Source organism: Camelus ferus, chromosome 11, assembly GCF_009834535.1.
Source record: "Camelus ferus isolate YT-003-E chromosome 11, BCGSAC_Cfer_1.0, whole genome shotgun sequence".
NCBI lineage: Eukaryota > Metazoa > Chordata > Mammalia > Artiodactyla > Camelidae > Camelus > Camelus ferus.
Window position 1 is genome coordinate 48,153,624 of NC_045706.1, and position 17,749 is coordinate 48,171,372.

Here is a 17,749-nt window from a genome sequence, read left to right on the forward strand (position 1 = left end):
TAGCTGAGTTTTCTTAATATGCTAATAGCTACTTGAAATAGTTACTGCCTTTCAGGCAAGAGTGGGCAGATCTAAGAAGACATCTGTCCAGTAAACATGTGAAAAAAAGGATTTCTCTTGAAGTGTTCTTTAAGTTTAGTTGCTTAAACCAGTAAATATTTACACACCAAAGCCTTGCCGTATTGCTGGAGCAGGACGTAGTTCCCCAAACCACACCCTAGAATTATCTGGTGTCTTATTTGGTGATGTTCTAAATGGTTTCCCATTATCATCCACTCTCTCTAACACCCTGTGATTCACTGGAGTTCCCAGATGCCTCTCAGGTGGGAATGAACTTTACAAGGACATCTCCTTCTCTGCTTTGCTCCATTTTAAAGGATTTCACTGATGTTGGCTTATGCATTCATTAAGCTTTCCAAGTTGATCTCAAGGCTTTAGAAAAATTAAAAGTAATTCTTTTTCATAAGAAAACACACCACCATTCAAAACCAGCATGAATTATTTTATATCCTACCTGCCTCCTGCCCTGAGATTGTTTAATTATTGTGCATACCAGGAAATCTTAAATGTAGCACAGTTTCAGTTATAATTCACTTATTCAAAAATATTTGCTGAGTGCCTGTTTTAGTTAAGGCATAGCAATAATAAGAAGAATGAAAATAACTAATAAAACATGGAGCCTGCCCTAACAGACAGCCATGTCACCCCTCTCATTGACTAAGCATTTCTCAATCCTAGTCCATATAAATCACACATAAATATGTAATTTAATAATAAGTTTGAAACATATTAAAAATAATAAGAATCAGAACTGTTTCTCTAGGAATATATAATAATATTTTTAAGGACAAGGAACTATTTTCTGCTACCATTTATCTTTTCTACCTGGGGGAAAATTTGACCTATGGCATTATTTCTCTCATTTGAAAAAAGTTAACTTAGATAGTCCTTCAAATTTCAGGGGAAAATAGATTTCTAGCCTGTTTGGGATGGAGCTGACTGGCCAGTATAGCTAGAATGAAGCCAAATATTAAGGCAAATATCAAAATGTCTCCAACTCAGCTTTACAAAATAACCCATGAGTAAACCCACCAAAACAGTATGAAAATATGTGTGAAACATTGAGTGTGAGAATTTTTTTTTTTTTTAAGATTTAGTTAAGCATCTCTATTCTCTGTACATGCCCACCTGGAAATTTCAGATGTGAACATCTAGATTAACACACTCATTGTTTCAAAAGAATCTGTAGACTCTGGGAATCTCAATGTTAAATGGGACCCTAGACTTCAAATATTGCCAGAGCTATAAATTTTCTCTACACCATGTAACATGTCACAACTAGAGATTAAAAAAAAAAACTCATTAATAAAGCCAAAGATTCATGATAAAATGTAAACTTTTGGGGTAATTAAGTGAACTATGAACCTTTATTAGAATCTCAAACAGGTTTATTAATGAGATTTACTAGGTGGTTTGGAACTATATATCTGAAAAATAAAATTCACAATTTGGAGAATAATTCACATATATGAGGTGTGACAGTTATGTTAATTTTTCTTTCTAGATCTTTCAGTAGCTGTGAGTTATTTTACAGTGTGATTTAAGTATAATTTTAGCAAAAGAAAACAAGTAATGAATGAGAATTCATTAGCAGGTGGTCAAATGTAAATAGTCTATCAGTCATGCTGGTATTTTTAAGCATCAGCAAATTTAATTCAAACTCTAGGGGAGTAAACTCATACTTTAGGGTATGTGGTACATCATATTTAGCTTTAAAGAACATTTTAAAATGTGCCTTGATCATAAAATACTAAAACTTTTAGATTTTCTAGGCAGGCAGAAAGTAATGATGTCCCCAGTACAAATTGGGGCATTTTAAAACAATCATACAGTGTTTCCAAAAATACATCTTTGCTCTATACAAGTAGATTTGTCATGGTAAAACCAAAATATCTGAATCAGGCCTGAAACTGAAAAAGCACTTGAAAAGGATGCAGAGTTTTGTATGGATTTACACAGAGAAGGCAGATGTGGCTTTTTGTTCAAAGTTGAGTCCATAATGATTAAATAAATTTAATGGGCTTTCATTCAAGTCCAGCTTTTAAATGTCAGCCAGTTATTATGAAATGACTTGTTTTACTTGGATAATCCACTGCATATTATATTTCTATTCTGAATCAAGTGAACAACTCAAGTTAGGTTGATTGTTTCTCTCACCCTATATTATGATGGAAAGCAACCATCTTATCCAGACCACACAGTATTAGATTCTACAAGCTCACTCTGGTGAAGCAAGGTGAACACATTGATTTAATATACACATAGACTTCTTAAGGTCAAACAGCAAGTTAAGGGAAAGAAGAATATCCAGAATGAGTGTTAATACTCTTCTTCTCTACCATGACTTCTGGATCTTAAAATACTCTACACTTCATAAGAAGTTATGTGGCATTTGAAACCCCTCTGAATGTGAAAGAAATTTCTGAAGCCCAAAAGAAGCAGTCAAAAAAACTGAGTACTATTCAGAAAACAGGAGACTTGAGACTTCAGGGCACCCATCTGCATGACAATGAGAGTTACAAAAGAGAAAAGAGAACAAAAAGATTCCACCTACTGCATTTATCTTGTTTATTGCCCATTCTCTTGAATATGATGGGAACCTATAGGCTGATGAGATTCCTGTACCGTACAAAGAAGTTACCCTTGTTTTATAATATACATCATACATCTTTCCTAAACATAGAATATATTTTAGTTGTTATTCAACTATATGGAGGAAGAACTAATGTTGGGGCCATTGAGTCACAATATTGTACCTATGGGGTACAAATGAAGCACACTTATTGCTAGTAGTCACTAGTTGCTAGATTTCAAATAGGAACTGGGATTTTAAATATTTCAGAAAGAAGTTTTCTCAAAGTCTCTTTTGTCATTATATCTCTTTCAATTTTACCACGCCAACAATAATCCCTGAGCAAGACTCCAAAACTTACACAAAAGCATTTCCTCGAATGCCTTAATCTTCCTTTGCTCTCGATTTCTTAAATAAGTGATAGTTCATTGGAACTCTCCCTATTGGCCCATTCTGCCATAAAGCTACATTTAAAACAATCTTCCATATTGCATTTTTTTGATCAACTGATGAAATTTTGGCCAGTCTTGTCAACAGGACCTCAGCTTAGGCACTGCTGTAGTGCCCAGTTTTGCAAGGAGTGTGTGAAAAGGGCAGACACTCTGGGCATGCACTCAATGATAGACACCAGACTGAATCATGAATAGAGACAACTTGATAGGGAAACAAAGGAGTCAAATTGTAAACAGTGACCGTATATTAGCCAGTGCATTGGTGAGACAAAGGGATTGTTAGCCCCCAAGTATCTCCTCTAGAGATCATAGAACCTGAAATTCCTAACCATTAGATTCATTCCTCTACAATATTGCCTTCAATACAATTTTAGTTGAAAGTATCATATTTGGAACAGAAAACACATTTCAAAGTAGTTGTAATAACTCCTTCTTAGTGCCCAGTGGTGCTGGCCACAGTACAAGTTAAGTTCCAATGAGGCAGAAAGATACAAGCAGTCACAATCACAATCTCAAGTGTACAGAGGGTCAGGCAGGTGCTGGGCATGAATAAAACAAGTGTAGGTACTGTTGTAGTTACCATGGGGAGGGGAGGAAGTGCTCATTGTTTTACAAAGTCCATTTGCTTTTTTTTATTGCAGTTTGGTCTTCAATGTGAAAGACTATATCTAGCTCATAGGTAAGAAAATAATAAACACATAACAGAATAAAGGAATATTTTTATATAATTTGTCTAGATTCTATGTGTTTCATAGTAAAACTGTGTTATTTTTAAAGACAGTCTTTGTGAGCCTAAATAAAGGGTAGAACAGAACCCTTCCTATTTAGAATTCCTTATATTCCTTTGGCTGAAAGGGAAAGATTTTTCAATAATAAGAAAAGGCACTGTGAGTTACAGGAGCATCAGTCTGATGAGGCTATATACAGGATATATTACCAGCAATATCCCAACCTAATGTGTCAGAATTGTACAGCTCTTTTTAAAATGCTACATTAATAAAAAGTAAGCACTTTAGCAAGGTAAACTGATTGTTGATTGTTGTTATTCTAAAGGAGAGAGAAAAATAGGGTTTATGCAGTATCAGCAGTAGTAGGCATTAGTGTATTCCGGTCTAATTTCAAGCCCAAATCCAGACCATTAAATACAATTTGGAAAGGCTCAGCTCTCAGAGTATCAGAGGATGTGCATCCCATATGAAATGAAGAAGCACTCCTGTAGATCAGTGGATGAGCATCATGCATTCTGACGAACAAAGCACAGAGGTGAAATTAACCAACCAAAAAGTTCCCCTCTCTTTACTTAGCTTCCTTAATAAAACTAGTAAGCTCGAGCCACAGGGGCCAGGTCTTTGCATTTAATTTTTTTTGACAAATACTTATTGATCATCTACCACTTGATAAGTGCTAGTCCTAGAAAAAAATTATTCCAATGAAACCCCAGGTAATTCATGTCAACTCAATAGGCTCTATTCGATGTGGAGAGTCCACTTACCACTGCAGGATAATACAATTACAATAACAAGTTTAGTCAATCAAAACCAGTATTTAATTGTATTTTTTATGATAACAAGAAGATTGTTGTCAAAAAATCATTAACAATAACAGCAAAATGCTACCATACATCTGAACACTTTCCTTAATCCATCCCCACTTCTAAATCTACAGCTGTACATAGTAAAAGTCCATCTTTAAATAGCAACCTTGGAATAGTGCAAAATGTCCAGCTATAAAAAACAAAGTAAATTTTCATAGGTTGATCTACTTATTTACAAACAAAAGCAACATATAAGCTTCAAAAAGATCTTCAATTGCAAGGAAAGAAACCAAAAATTGTGTGCTTTGTAATCGCCAATGAATCAAGTAATTTAACTTATTAGAATGATTTCTTCTTTCTCCTCTAGTATTCCAGTTAAATGCTGGGATATATTATAAATTATGTACATTATAAATATGCTACCTCAAGGGTAATAAACACAGTCCTAAGGACAAGAAGAGGGAATTGGAATCTAGCATCGACTCTGCTGTCAATTATACACATAAGCATACATATAAATATATACACTGTGTGTGTGTGTGTGTGTGTGTGTGTGTTTCCATCCTTGGAGCCACATGTCTAAAACATGGGTTTTCAAAGTGCAGACTTCAGATAGGCATCATCTGAGAACTTGTTAAAAGTTCAAAGTCTCAGGCCCAACCTCAGACATGCTACATCAGAAACTCTAAGAGCCCGCCCAGAAATCTGCGTTTCTGCATAAAGGGGATTCTGATGAATTCTAGAGGGTGAGAATCATTGCTCCAAAAGTAACCTCTGGTGATAAGGCTTAAATTATAAAGTATAAAGTTATTAATTATAATTTCAGAACGACCCAATGCTGCTTCAAATTAGAAAAGTTATTAAGTGCTACCTAAGCTCATGGATGTTACTTATGATTAATGGGAGTCAGTGTGTTTTGTGTTTCTCTCTCTCTCCCCCTCTTTACATGTAGTCTATAAGTGACTGTGGAATAGCTTATGTAAATACTCTTATCCCCAATTATCCAAGATATCCATGTGGTGGAAATAATGCAAAAATCCATTTCCAGGTTATATTTCTCACACACAGAATAACCAATGTCCAGTCATTTGCCATGGGTGCAAAACTTATAATTAAAACTGTTTTATGGTGAACTATCTCAAAAGAAAAAAATTGTAGTATCCAGGAAAATAATCCATTCAATGTTCCGGGTTTTACAGTAAAGAATTCCAAAATAACAGAATGCATTACACATTTTTACCTGTATATTAAGCTACTAGAAATTTATCATTCTCAAATCACAACTCACGTCTAACCCTTTCAAAACTTACTTATAACAGACTAATCATGAACCTTGTTAAAAGTGTTGTTTTCTTCATATAATTTCATAAAATCAGATAAACTTATTTGTGGAAAGGCTTACAAAATACTGTTACTGTGACACATACAAACCAAAGATTATCACCAATAATGCTGGTATTAGTGGCTAAAGGGGCAGTGACAGTTTTAGATGAACAAGATCTGAACAGGCCTCTCAGGACACTTGGGCAGAAACATTTATCAAGTTAAGCCAGGTGAATCTGTAATCAATGAACAGTGCTCAGTTGAAACTGCAGTGCCTCATAGGAAGCAAGTTGAGTTATGGGCTACAGAAGAAAACACTGATTGTTGCTTTCACCTGTTTATTTCAGCAGGCAGAATAGAAACAAATACTATTATGTCATTTTTCAAATATTTAATATAGTTTTCACTAGGCATTATATAATATGTAAGTCAACTATAATAACCACAATTGAATATCCTATGACATTAACAAAGCTTAGGAAATTAGTATTTTCCCAATGACAATGAATAAAATTAAAACATTGACTTCAGGAACCTGAGTGTGACTGTCATTGTCTAAAATAAACTTATAATTTAGTGAGGGATGAGCCCTGGAAAAATATTCTGTTCCCCAACGTCTAAAGGCCTTCTTTTTTAAAAAGAGTTATTAGCAATTGATGTTCTTTTCAAATATTCTTAGTGCTCCTAAAGCCAGTGTATCTGAAATAAATTTATACCATTCCTCAAATTTACATCTATAAATCTTAAATTTTATTGTTTGACTATAAAACTTTTCTCCAGACTATTTCTGTCTCTCTGCTTATAAAAGATTATAGGGAAAGAATAACCAAATAGAACCAAAACATCTAAAGTGGATTTGAATCATAACTTATACATAACATATACAACTTCAATCACGTAAGTTGAAAAGAAAGGCAAGAGTTTTAAAGATTCTGTCAGCCAATTCATATGGCCTGGATAGAACATGAAATGGGAAATGTTAATCTATTCTGCCCTCAAGAGCTCAAAGGTCCCAAGAACATCCCAGCATATAAGCAACTAGCCTTGTTCAGGATGCTTATGGGATTTAAAGATACGCATTTTTACGAAGTATGACTCTTGGAAGAAAGCCAGCTACTTCTAATGCTCAACTAGAGAAACGCTGGAAGGAAAACTGGCTGTTGAACTTAATGAAATACAGTACATTAATTTCAAATTTACCCTTTTTCAAGAGTAATTTTAACTAATATTGTTTTCCTTCCTTTCTGCTAATTTTTGAATCCAACCTCTGATCTTTTCTATAGATTAATAATATGATGCAATGCCTTTCACTGCTAACAAAAACAAGTGTCTTTCATAGTGAAGCATATTACAAAGACAAGAAGAAATACTAATTTTATTATGTATCCTTCATAGGAAGTTAAAACTAACTAGTGAAGAATCTCTGACATAGCGAACAGAATTGGATGGGCTGAACAACAACAACAAAAAAACCCCACAAAATCATTTATAAAAATATAATAATCATAAGTATTAGTTTGCTTTTTAAATAAAAAATTCAAAAATTTCTTCAACATTTCTTAGCAACAAAACTAATATATGCTACCTAAATCATACTTAGAAAGTACAGTTGAGTGATTGCAAACCAAACCTCCTAAAAAGATCCATATACCGTGGGGTAAGTTCAAGTTGGTCAATAAATGGTTAACAATGAAAAGCTCTGGACCTTGCTGGATGGCTCAAACTAGACAAGTGTTCTGGGAAGCAAGATAATGACAACCAAGTAAATTGGGAAGCCAGTCATGCCCTGTTTGGGGATTTTCTGTCCCTGTTTTTGTTTTTCCTTCTATTTAGGAGTGAAAATCTCTCTAGCAAAATTCTCCACGGGATTACATCAGTCCTCTTGACACAACTACCCAGTATATATATTCTGCCTGAAAATTCAAGCCAGCAAAAACTAAATACTTATTTCTATTTATTTCTTTACTATCTCATGAGATAACAGAGATTTTCTTTCTCTATTTCAACGTATTCTGCATATTTATATTTAGATTTTAACTTGTTATAAATATACATTTGGTATACCTATTGACTTCATACGTAATGCACATTTAGTGCTGATAAAAACAATAATAATTCAGTATATAAATAATACAAGGGGTTCCAAAGCTTATGATTGACTAAAGAGAGAACCAGACTTGTGCTCCACCAATCATCTTCATTTATATAAAACGAGCATAATCATCCAGGGTTTAAGATCCATGTCCTCAGTCTTCATTTTGTTCTCTAGTACTGAGTTCACACTAAAATGATTAAGATTGGAAGTATCTATTCCTTCCAGGGAAAGACTACTTCCATAGTCAGGGATGTGGTCTGATCTTTGGCAACCTCAACAAAACAATCAGACCTCAGATCACTCTCCACCATCTAAGTTATAATATATAATTAGGGAATATAATGAGGAATAACTGTGTGGAGAACATTAAGAGCCCTGTTCAGGTGCGGCTGTGCTATGCTCAGTCCAGTTCCTTTCTGGCATCTCCTTGGGACCTAATTTCATCACTTATCATTTTATATTGTATCTATAACAAATAATAAACATTTCCTCCACCCTCTGACTTAGAGTTATTATTACCAAGTCAGTAGAAAAGAAGTTGAGACTTATCACAATGTTTACAACTTTGTGTATGTATATATATATATTAAGGTACATCAGAAAGGACTTGGTTGAGTCATTTACATTCATCACTCCACATTACTGCTACTCTTACTCTTCCTTATATGTACTTAACCTAGCACATGAGACTAGCCACTTGCTCAAATTCACTTTTTGGGAGTCATTTTTGATTCTTCCTCTTCTTGTTTCCCTAAATCCAATTCATTTCCAAATCTTCTAAAATCCAGATTTAACCTTGTGATAGTTACTTTTATGTATCTGCTTGACTGGACCACAAGATGCCCATATATTTGTTCAAACATTATTCTGGGTGTTTCTGTTAAGATGTTTTTGGATGAGGTTAACATTTAAATCAGCAGACTGAGTAAAGCAGATTGGCCTCTCTAGTGTGGTGGGCCTCGTCCAACCAGTTGAAGGCCTGAATAGAAAAGGCTGACCCTCGTACAAAAAAGAGAGAATTCTTCCTGCCTGATGGCCTTCGAACTGGGACATCAGCTTTTTTTCCTGCCTTCAGATTCTAACTGAAACATCAGCTTTTCCTGGGTCTCCAGACTACCACCCTTCAAACTGGATTTATACCATTGGCCCTCCTCAATTCTTTGGACTCAAACCAGAGCTAAATCATCAATTCTCCTGGGTCTCCAAATCAAACCTCCATAATTGTGTGATCCAATTTCTGATAATAAAATTCTCTCTCTTTCTTTCTTTCTCTCTCCATATATATCCTATTACTTCTGTTTCTCTGAGGAACCCTGACTAAGAAACTCCCTAAATAATTCTCTATTCAATAAGATTTTCAACCACTTTGAAAAAGTTAGGAATAATTGAACATCATCTCTCACTTTGACTACTGCAATAGCCTCCTAAGTTGTTTTTCAACATCTACTCATTCCAATCCTATATGCTTGCTATATATAGATACCTGAATAATGTGGGCCCTATCCAATAGTATAGTCAAACAGGGAAAATCAATCAATCAGCCTCCATTTACCCATAATATAATTATTTTTGTAAGGTTTATTTCTGTCTTTGATACATACATCTTGCTTCCAGGTTTCAATACATATCTCACCATATGGATTATCCTCAAATAGCTGGTAGAAAAGAAATAGTTTCTAAAACTTGTTTAACATTCTCCTTTCAAAATGTAGAAATCACACTCATAAGTGCTTATGATTTATATAGGATGAGAAAAGGGGATGATTTAGAAAAGATATTTGATTTTCCCATAATCGAATCCCTCATTAAAAGCCCCATTCTATTCCTACTTTTAAAAGTGATTCACTTCATCACTACATCTCTCATTTGGGAAATAATAATTCCAAAATGAACTGATCTTTTTTTAGAATTACCATAAATGGTATTTTCCAGTTTAACAAAACTAGTAGCCCCTCTGCAATTTTTTCTACCACAATCACTTGCAGGCTGCACCCTTCAGAGCTATATTTTAGAGTAGCCTTGGGAAGGAACATTTGCCTCTTTTTCCTTTAACACTTTTACCCCCTTGAAAATATTTTAAAATAATCAAAGGCTTAACTTTTCCAATTTCTTCTTCAGTATTACTATGGCAAAGGTTTGGGTATTAAGTCAGGTAGAAATCAATATTCCCTATGTAATGCTTGCCCTGAGAAGGTGTTCACCACAAAAATAAATAGGTGTCCTGAGCCCAAAGTACTTTTTCCCATAGGTAAACAACTATTTGAGGAAAAAAACACTTAATGTCTTAAGCATTTATGTTTTTCTTTTAATAAAGGAAAGGAATACAATTACTCATTTCTTGGTAAAATGACTACTACATTTAGCAAAAAGGCTTTTTTTCTCTTTTGCTTCTAAACATAGAAAATAGAAAAATTTATACGAATTGGATCTGGGCTGGTCATGAAAAAAGTGTAAATTTAAAATGTACATTAATTTAAAAATACATCTGACCATATCAATTATAAAAGACTGCAAATATAAGGGAGAAAAAGAGAACTGTGAAAATTAGACTGCTCACTCATTTGGAACCCTTTGATAAAAAGCACTCTATCTTCTTTGGACTGTCACCCCCCATAAGGAAGGGACTGTGACATTTTATATTAATCTCTGCACAGCACTTGCCTCTTTACTGCGCCAGTGACAGTACTCCATAATAAAAATTTTTCAGATTTTTAAATGGAACCATTTTCATTAAGTAAGAAACTACCAAGATGTGTTTGCCACCCCAATTGCCTTGGAACATTAACTATTTCATTTCAACTGTCACCACTTTGCTCGCTAAATTTACTTCTTGTCCTGATTTAAGTTAAAAAGTGTCCCAAATTTAGTAATGACTTTATAATTCAGCTGTTAATTGTCTCTAGTCATTTATCTTTAAATGGCAGCAACTCTGACACTGTAGCTTATTAACTACAAAAAATTGTGGATTAAATGAAATAAAACCTTCAATTAAACATCAAAGTCAAACAGGATTTCCCCACATTTATATAAGAAGCTTTGAAATGTATACAATAATAAGACCTGAATCACCAGTATTATAGAGGTAAGAAGAAACTTCAAAATTAGAATTTTACAATAAAAAGAGCACTTAAAATTTACTATATATTAAATTTCACCACTTTTAGATGTTCCTTTACTTTCTTACCACCCTCAAGGAAACACAATGGAAAGGAAGGTGTTAAATGGAACATTTTAATATTATGAGTAGAAACTTCTGGCTGAGACCCAGTCCCATTCACATATGTAGCAAGCATTAACACTATCTATAGCCAATCACTGTACTAATGCAATAATGCATTAAAATTAGACCTGCTGAGGAAAATTCTCTAAGGGGTGATTCCTGCATGGTATTGCCCATTCAGAAAAACAAATATTCACCAGAATAGTCAACTAGGACTCATACATAAGCATACTTAAAGAGTTTTCTGATTTATGAAATCAGAAAGATTTATGAAAAGAACTGCCCCATGTCTTAAATTTGAACTATTAAGAGTGTGCTAAGCATTAACTTTAAATATATACACACATACACACAACTATTAAGATATCTTGATGAGGTTCTGATGCCATCTTATTCTTCTAGTCCCTCCTTACTAATGAGCTGATAAGAAGCCTTCACCTTTTGCCTAGTGGTATTGCAGTGCTCTTCAAAATGACTGTGCATAAGAACAACTATGGATGTTTCCTAAAATTCCAATTCTAGGATCCAAATCCTAGGGACTGTGATACAGTAAGTCAATGTAGGAACCAAAAATTTGAATTGTAATGTGCAAGCTTCATGATTTGGATACCTGTGGTCTTCAGGTCTTTTGTTCCAGAATCTCCATTCAGATCTGGATATCTTGAAACTCTCAGTTCTGATGATTCTTCCTGAATTTAAATATTACTTTTATCCATGCTTTGTTTTATTACAAAATGTTTTATTAAACGGTGGCTTCTCTTTCTAACCTGTAAATAAGTTTGGTCTGCTTGTGTGGCCTTACAGTATTCCTTCTCGTTCAGATATTCCTTGTCTCATAGCCATAAAGCAGCCATGTCTCACCCACTCCATTCTCTCTAGTGTTCTCCAAGGGTGTGGGGAAGAAAGGGAATTCTTTTCGGGAAGCAAAAAATGTTTCTGGTTTAGAAACTCCTCAATGGCAGTAACATGACTCTCCCTGAATAATACACTTTAAAATACCCTAGAGGTTTTATAATCTAGCCACTTCACGTGCACCAATACATGAGGCACATTTGGCACTAAGAATGCAAAGACGAAGATAGATAGCACCAGCTTTCAGGAAGACTTTAATCCGGTTGTGGGAAAGAATCAAGCTGGTCTAAATTATATGACCATGTCACAGTGTTGTTATAAAACTATCAATGGTGTATTCTCAGAACAGGAAGAGGTATTTTGTTCGGTCTGGATGACCTATAAGGAAAGGCTTCTGGAAGGACTTGGAGTACAAACTGAGTTCTGAAGGACTAACAGGAATTAGATGCACATGAAGGAGACTGTCTCTGAAATTCATCCTGTGTTTCTAACATCATTATTGTTGTTCAGGCATTCACCACCTCTTCCCTAAAGAACTGCAAAAGCCCCCGTAGGTGTATTCTTCCCTCAGTGTTGTTTCTCCACAATCCTCCTTGCACACCAAGAGCACCATTTCCTAAAACCTGACCAGAACATCACTGTGCCTTAAGCCTTCAGTGACTCTCCTCCACCAGTCGAATGAGAACCAGGCTCCTTAGCTTGGCTAATGAGACTCTTTGTGACCTTGACTCACTTACACGGTGGGCAGGGAGAAAGTACCCAATATAAGGGAAATGGGAAGAGGATAACCCACAACTTTTGCTGACCAGAAAGGCTGCAGTCCCTGACATTATATAAGAAAAGCTGGTCAATGGGAAGATAATGAATAAATTCACATAAAGAGTCTCACTAGGAAAGAATGACTGTGACCCCAGACCATAATTCCCAAAACTTAAAATTAGATAAACCTTCTGGAGAAGACCTGTGGCAAATAAGAGTGGTAAGGCTGAAGAAATGTACTCAGTACAAGAGTCTAAGAATTTGTTAAAGAGATCTATTTCAATGCCTTGTATGGTTCATTGTCTGGAAACTTTCCTAGCCTAATCTATTTTAGCATAATAATTATATTGAGCATGGAAATAGAAACTAAAAAGGGTATAGCCACCTAATGTGAGCTTGGAACATCAATAAGTCCTGGACAAGAACCTACCCCAACAGCAGAAGACAAGCACCTGGTTGACCATCTCCCACACCAGAACTACATAGAAATGGAAGTACTGGCAGTACTGGAGACATCAAACATCATTTCTTCCTCTACTTAAATAACATTAACTTAAGGAATTTTTAGACAAGCCTCAAAAAGGTAGGTCATACCGGAGGGTGGGAAATGAATCAAGATGGGGACAAACATTATAATAAGGCATGCAAGTTCTGGAGCAATTAATTTGAAAAATTAAGGAAACTTGGCTTTGTTTTTATCTTCTTCTGCTTATATTTGCAATATTGCTGTACAGCATTTGTCACTCTTCTTCCCTGCTCACTTTACGTTCACTAACACAGAACTCAGAACACACTATGTGTTCTATCCCATGCCTCCCTGCTGTGTTTGCCTGAAATGCTCTAGGAAGCCTTTTCTAAGCCAAGTGTGTTGGGTCTCTTCTTTTATGTCTCCATTGTATCCTGAGCATGTGTTTATATGAACACAATTTATTCAGGTAACATCCTCTTTATGCCTCCATTTTCTTATCAGTAAAATAAAGATAATAATAGTATGTATCCTATAGGGTTGTTTTGGTGATTAAAAAAGGTGAAATATGTAAAACCACTTAAAATAATACATCAAACAAGTAAACTACTAGATAAGTAATAGCTATTATGAGTATTTGTTACTATTCAAAAATAATAAATGTTTGAGAAAGTAGTATGTAGCAGTCATTATTCTGGGTGTTGGCAGACGTTGTGAACAAAGGAGTTAGGTCTCTGATACAGGAATGCATGTAAAATCATCATTCATCAGTCTGTGTCTCCATTTCTCCTGGTAGTCAGAGATAAGTCTTAGTCATTTTTGTGTTACCAGCACCTAGCAGAGGACTTATCACACAGAGCTGGCCGTATGGGAGTTGCTCAAAAACAATTTTAAAATAACCCCAGGGTATCTTTCAAAGAAGAAAAAACATGTCCTGCATGGAGACATGAAACAGTATTACATACAAAGAAACTATGAACCTGTGGCTGGAACCCAGGTTAAGTGAGAAGGAATAAGAAGAGTTGCAGTTGAAAAGAATCAGGGATATATCACAAAGGGCCTAAGCCATGAGAAATATTTTAACTTCACCTTGAAAACTTCATTTTACATATGCCATCTTCAAGGTAATGGGGATACACAAAGCAGTTTCAAGTAAAGAGCATTATATTCATTTTTCCATTTCAAAAAGAATGTTCTCGAAACTGTGGAGAATACTAATTAGGAAGAAAGTAAGACTAGAGGTAGAAAATAAGATGCCATTTGCAAATATGGACAAGATGTGATGACGGTTTGACTGAAGACAGAAGTGTGAATGAAGAGCAACAGATAGAAATTAAGGCAGTAGATCTAACAGACCAATTGGATATTAGCATTTGAGAAAAACATAGGAATCTAATATGATTCCTAGGTTTCTACCTTAATTGCTAAGAACATCATAAATCATTAAATGAGAGAATAATATAAGAATAAGATTAAGCTTGAGGTGACAAAATGAGGTTCACATGCTTAGTTATGGGGCAAGTTGAGACATTTGTGAGATAAAGGGATGGAAAGCCAACATTCAGCCTGTTATATGCATCTAGGTATGAATAAAGAATAGAAAGTGATCTTCACTGGAAATATATACAACTCTGTATAAAAGAAGAGATCCTCTTTCCAGGGAGATGAAAGTGAAAGTGAATCATGGATATAAAATGTAGATACAGATGTACAAGGAGTTGAGGGAATTCATAATTGATATTTTCCTCTAATATTTTAGGCAAGATGACCAACTTAGTGCAAATGGGAGGGATGTGAGTTAGAAGTTAAAGTGGCCAGCAAAGGCTTGAGAGGAATGGAAAAATAAACTTTTCAAGGACACATAAAATATGTCAGGCAACATGCTCTAGCTAAGGCTATAGAACACTAATTTGTAGAGCTATCAATATAGGTAGAAAAACAGAGAAGGTAAATGGTTGGACTGATTCAAGGTTGAAGCTTTATGAAGTCACTGGTGCAGAAATACAAAGGAGTAAAGAAGCAGTGGGAGTTGCATGCCTAGGAGGCATTTACTCATGTGTACTATGCCCAATAGAGGGGGAGAAAAGTAAGTCGAACAGAGGTTTCATAGACTTGGTAAAAAATATAAGAATCAGGAGATTAAAAAGTTGAAATGAATTTGGAGAGTAACTATAGCAGGTAAACCCAAAGGATAAGACACTGTGGTTATAAAATGAGATATTGCAGTTTAAGATGCCAGAGACTGAAAATTCGATGCAAGGGTAAGATCTAACACATAGTCGTATGAAGGGGAGCTGAAATGTGCATTTTTCAGAATCTGTTGGCATTTTACACATGCCATCTCATTTAATTATCTGATTATTTTTACAGATGAAGAAACCAAAGATGAGCCAAGTTACATGACTTGCCCAACATTGCACAGCTAGTTAGTAGCAGGGCTGGAATATAAACTCTGACTTATTCAACTCTGAAGCATATAATCTTCCTGCTATAACATACCAAATGCCCAATATGAGAATGCTGCCAAGGAAGAATGGGGTAAACGTTATTAGATTTGAGTAAGTGAAAGAAATCTGAGACTAGATGGTGGATAGGGCAATCCACATAGACGCAGAAGTCATTCACCTGATGCCTGAACTTGAATGGAAAAGACTGTTAGGCAATTCCATAATCACTGAAAAATATAGAGAAGCGATAAGGAGAAAAAAGTGAGAGAATTGATGTTAATAGGGGCTGGGTAGCCCATGGTGAGTTCTCCTATAGGCTGACACCCCCATAAATGAGAAATAAAACAAAAAAATGTATTACTGTGGTGTATCATGAATTTCTTCATGAAATAACATGATGAACGCTGGAGTGCTGAGGCAGCCCCTCTTCCAGTCATTCACATTAAAAAGCAGACAGACTGAAGTTCTGGGCTACTCTGGATCTGGTAGCTATACAGATTCAGTCTCTGCTTGCTATACAGACCACTGAACCCTGGGCACCCAGCAAGAGGGAGACAAAGGAGGCACTGGGGACCAGCATCAACTCAGTTTTATCCTCAGTCTTGCAAGTATCCTATGTACTCTTTGCTTGCCAGTTTGGTGGTAGGCCATATTGAACCTTAAGCTAAGGCCAAGTCATTCTCTAGTTATCTAACCTGTAACAATTGCTGGGTTATGGTAGCTCAGGATAGGACATGGAATAGCCAAAAGCTATGAGCTTCAGAGAAAGAGATATTTTTACATGACAGGAAAGATATATTCTGTGGACTTAGGAGTAAAGGGTAAGGTGAACAAATGCCCACTAACGCCACTGAGATCATGACACTCAGAGGGTAGGTACAGGAGCAGACGTCACTGCAAATGGTGGCAAGAGAGCTACCTTTTAGTTAGTGGCAAAGGATGAGGAAGGGTATTCTTTAAGGAGTTCATTTGCTTTCAAAGTGATATGATTCTAAGGAATGATGGGATGGAAAGGGTTTTTTAGATGATCAACAAAGGGAGGATAAGTATAGAGGTACAACGAATAAAGTAGTATAATAATAAGATTATTAGTGAGTGTGGGTGACCCTGGGAGGCTTGTATTTTGTAATGTTACCACAGATGGCGGAGAATAAAAGAATGGTGGTGCTAATTAATTTCAGGTTTTTTCATGCATCTCTGATATAATGCAAATACAGCCTTCCACCTGAGTATAACTCGCATCTCACAATGAGAGTAATCTTTCCTGCATCACGACAGAACTGATCAGGTATAAGCAGTGACACGAATGGACACACATGTTTTGGAGTAGTAGGACGATTATTTTAACACACACCCCCCAAAAAACAGTAGTTTAAATCACAAAGATCACTCACAATCTCACAAATATTTCAATTTTCCTTATAAATAATAAAATCTATTAATAGTTAGCTTATTCAAATTTCTTTTGACCCAATTTCATGTGATCCTACTCTACTATTTATTGGCATAACAAATTTCATAGGCATCACAAAAAATTAAAGCAGATTTTTTTTAATTGACCCATGTTTGTCTCTTTTAAGGTTCAAATAGTAGTCATGGATTGTTCTTGTATCTACATACCAAGATGCTGAGAACAAGATCATTTTAACTCTTCCTTCACTTTTTAATCATTTACCCTTCAGTTGTATCCATCTTAAACTTTCAACTTTCCAGGCTAAACAACGTTTTTTTTCTCGTGTGGAAGGGTTTTGTTTTGTTTTGTTGTTTTTTGTTTGGTTTGGTCAGACATTAAATATTTCTAGCACTCATGGAATAATAATTAATTTCTATTGTTCCTATATCACTATTGTAATATTATATTCTCTCTTACAGTATAATGATTTATGTGTTTGCTTCCAAAAATAGAACTTCTAAAGAGCAGAGACTATGTCCTTGCCACCTTTATTTATTCATTTCCAGGAAAGAAGCA

General features: G+C 35.3%; 1 protein-coding gene and 1 long non-coding RNA gene across 7 annotated transcripts in view; one reads left to right on the top strand and one right to left on the bottom strand.

Moving 5' to 3' along the window:
- CTNNA3 (catenin alpha 3) overlaps positions 1–17,749 on the bottom strand; it is a 1,348,033-nt gene that overhangs the window by 955,785 nt on the left and 374,499 nt on the right. The gene's annotated exons all lie outside the window — the stretch shown is intronic.
- On the top strand, positions 3,552–16,673 carry LOC116667184. Its single transcript, XR_004323976.1, has 3 exons — positions 3,552–4,802; positions 8,238–8,244; positions 16,663–16,673. It is a non-coding gene; the product is annotated as an uncharacterized LOC116667184 (long non-coding RNA).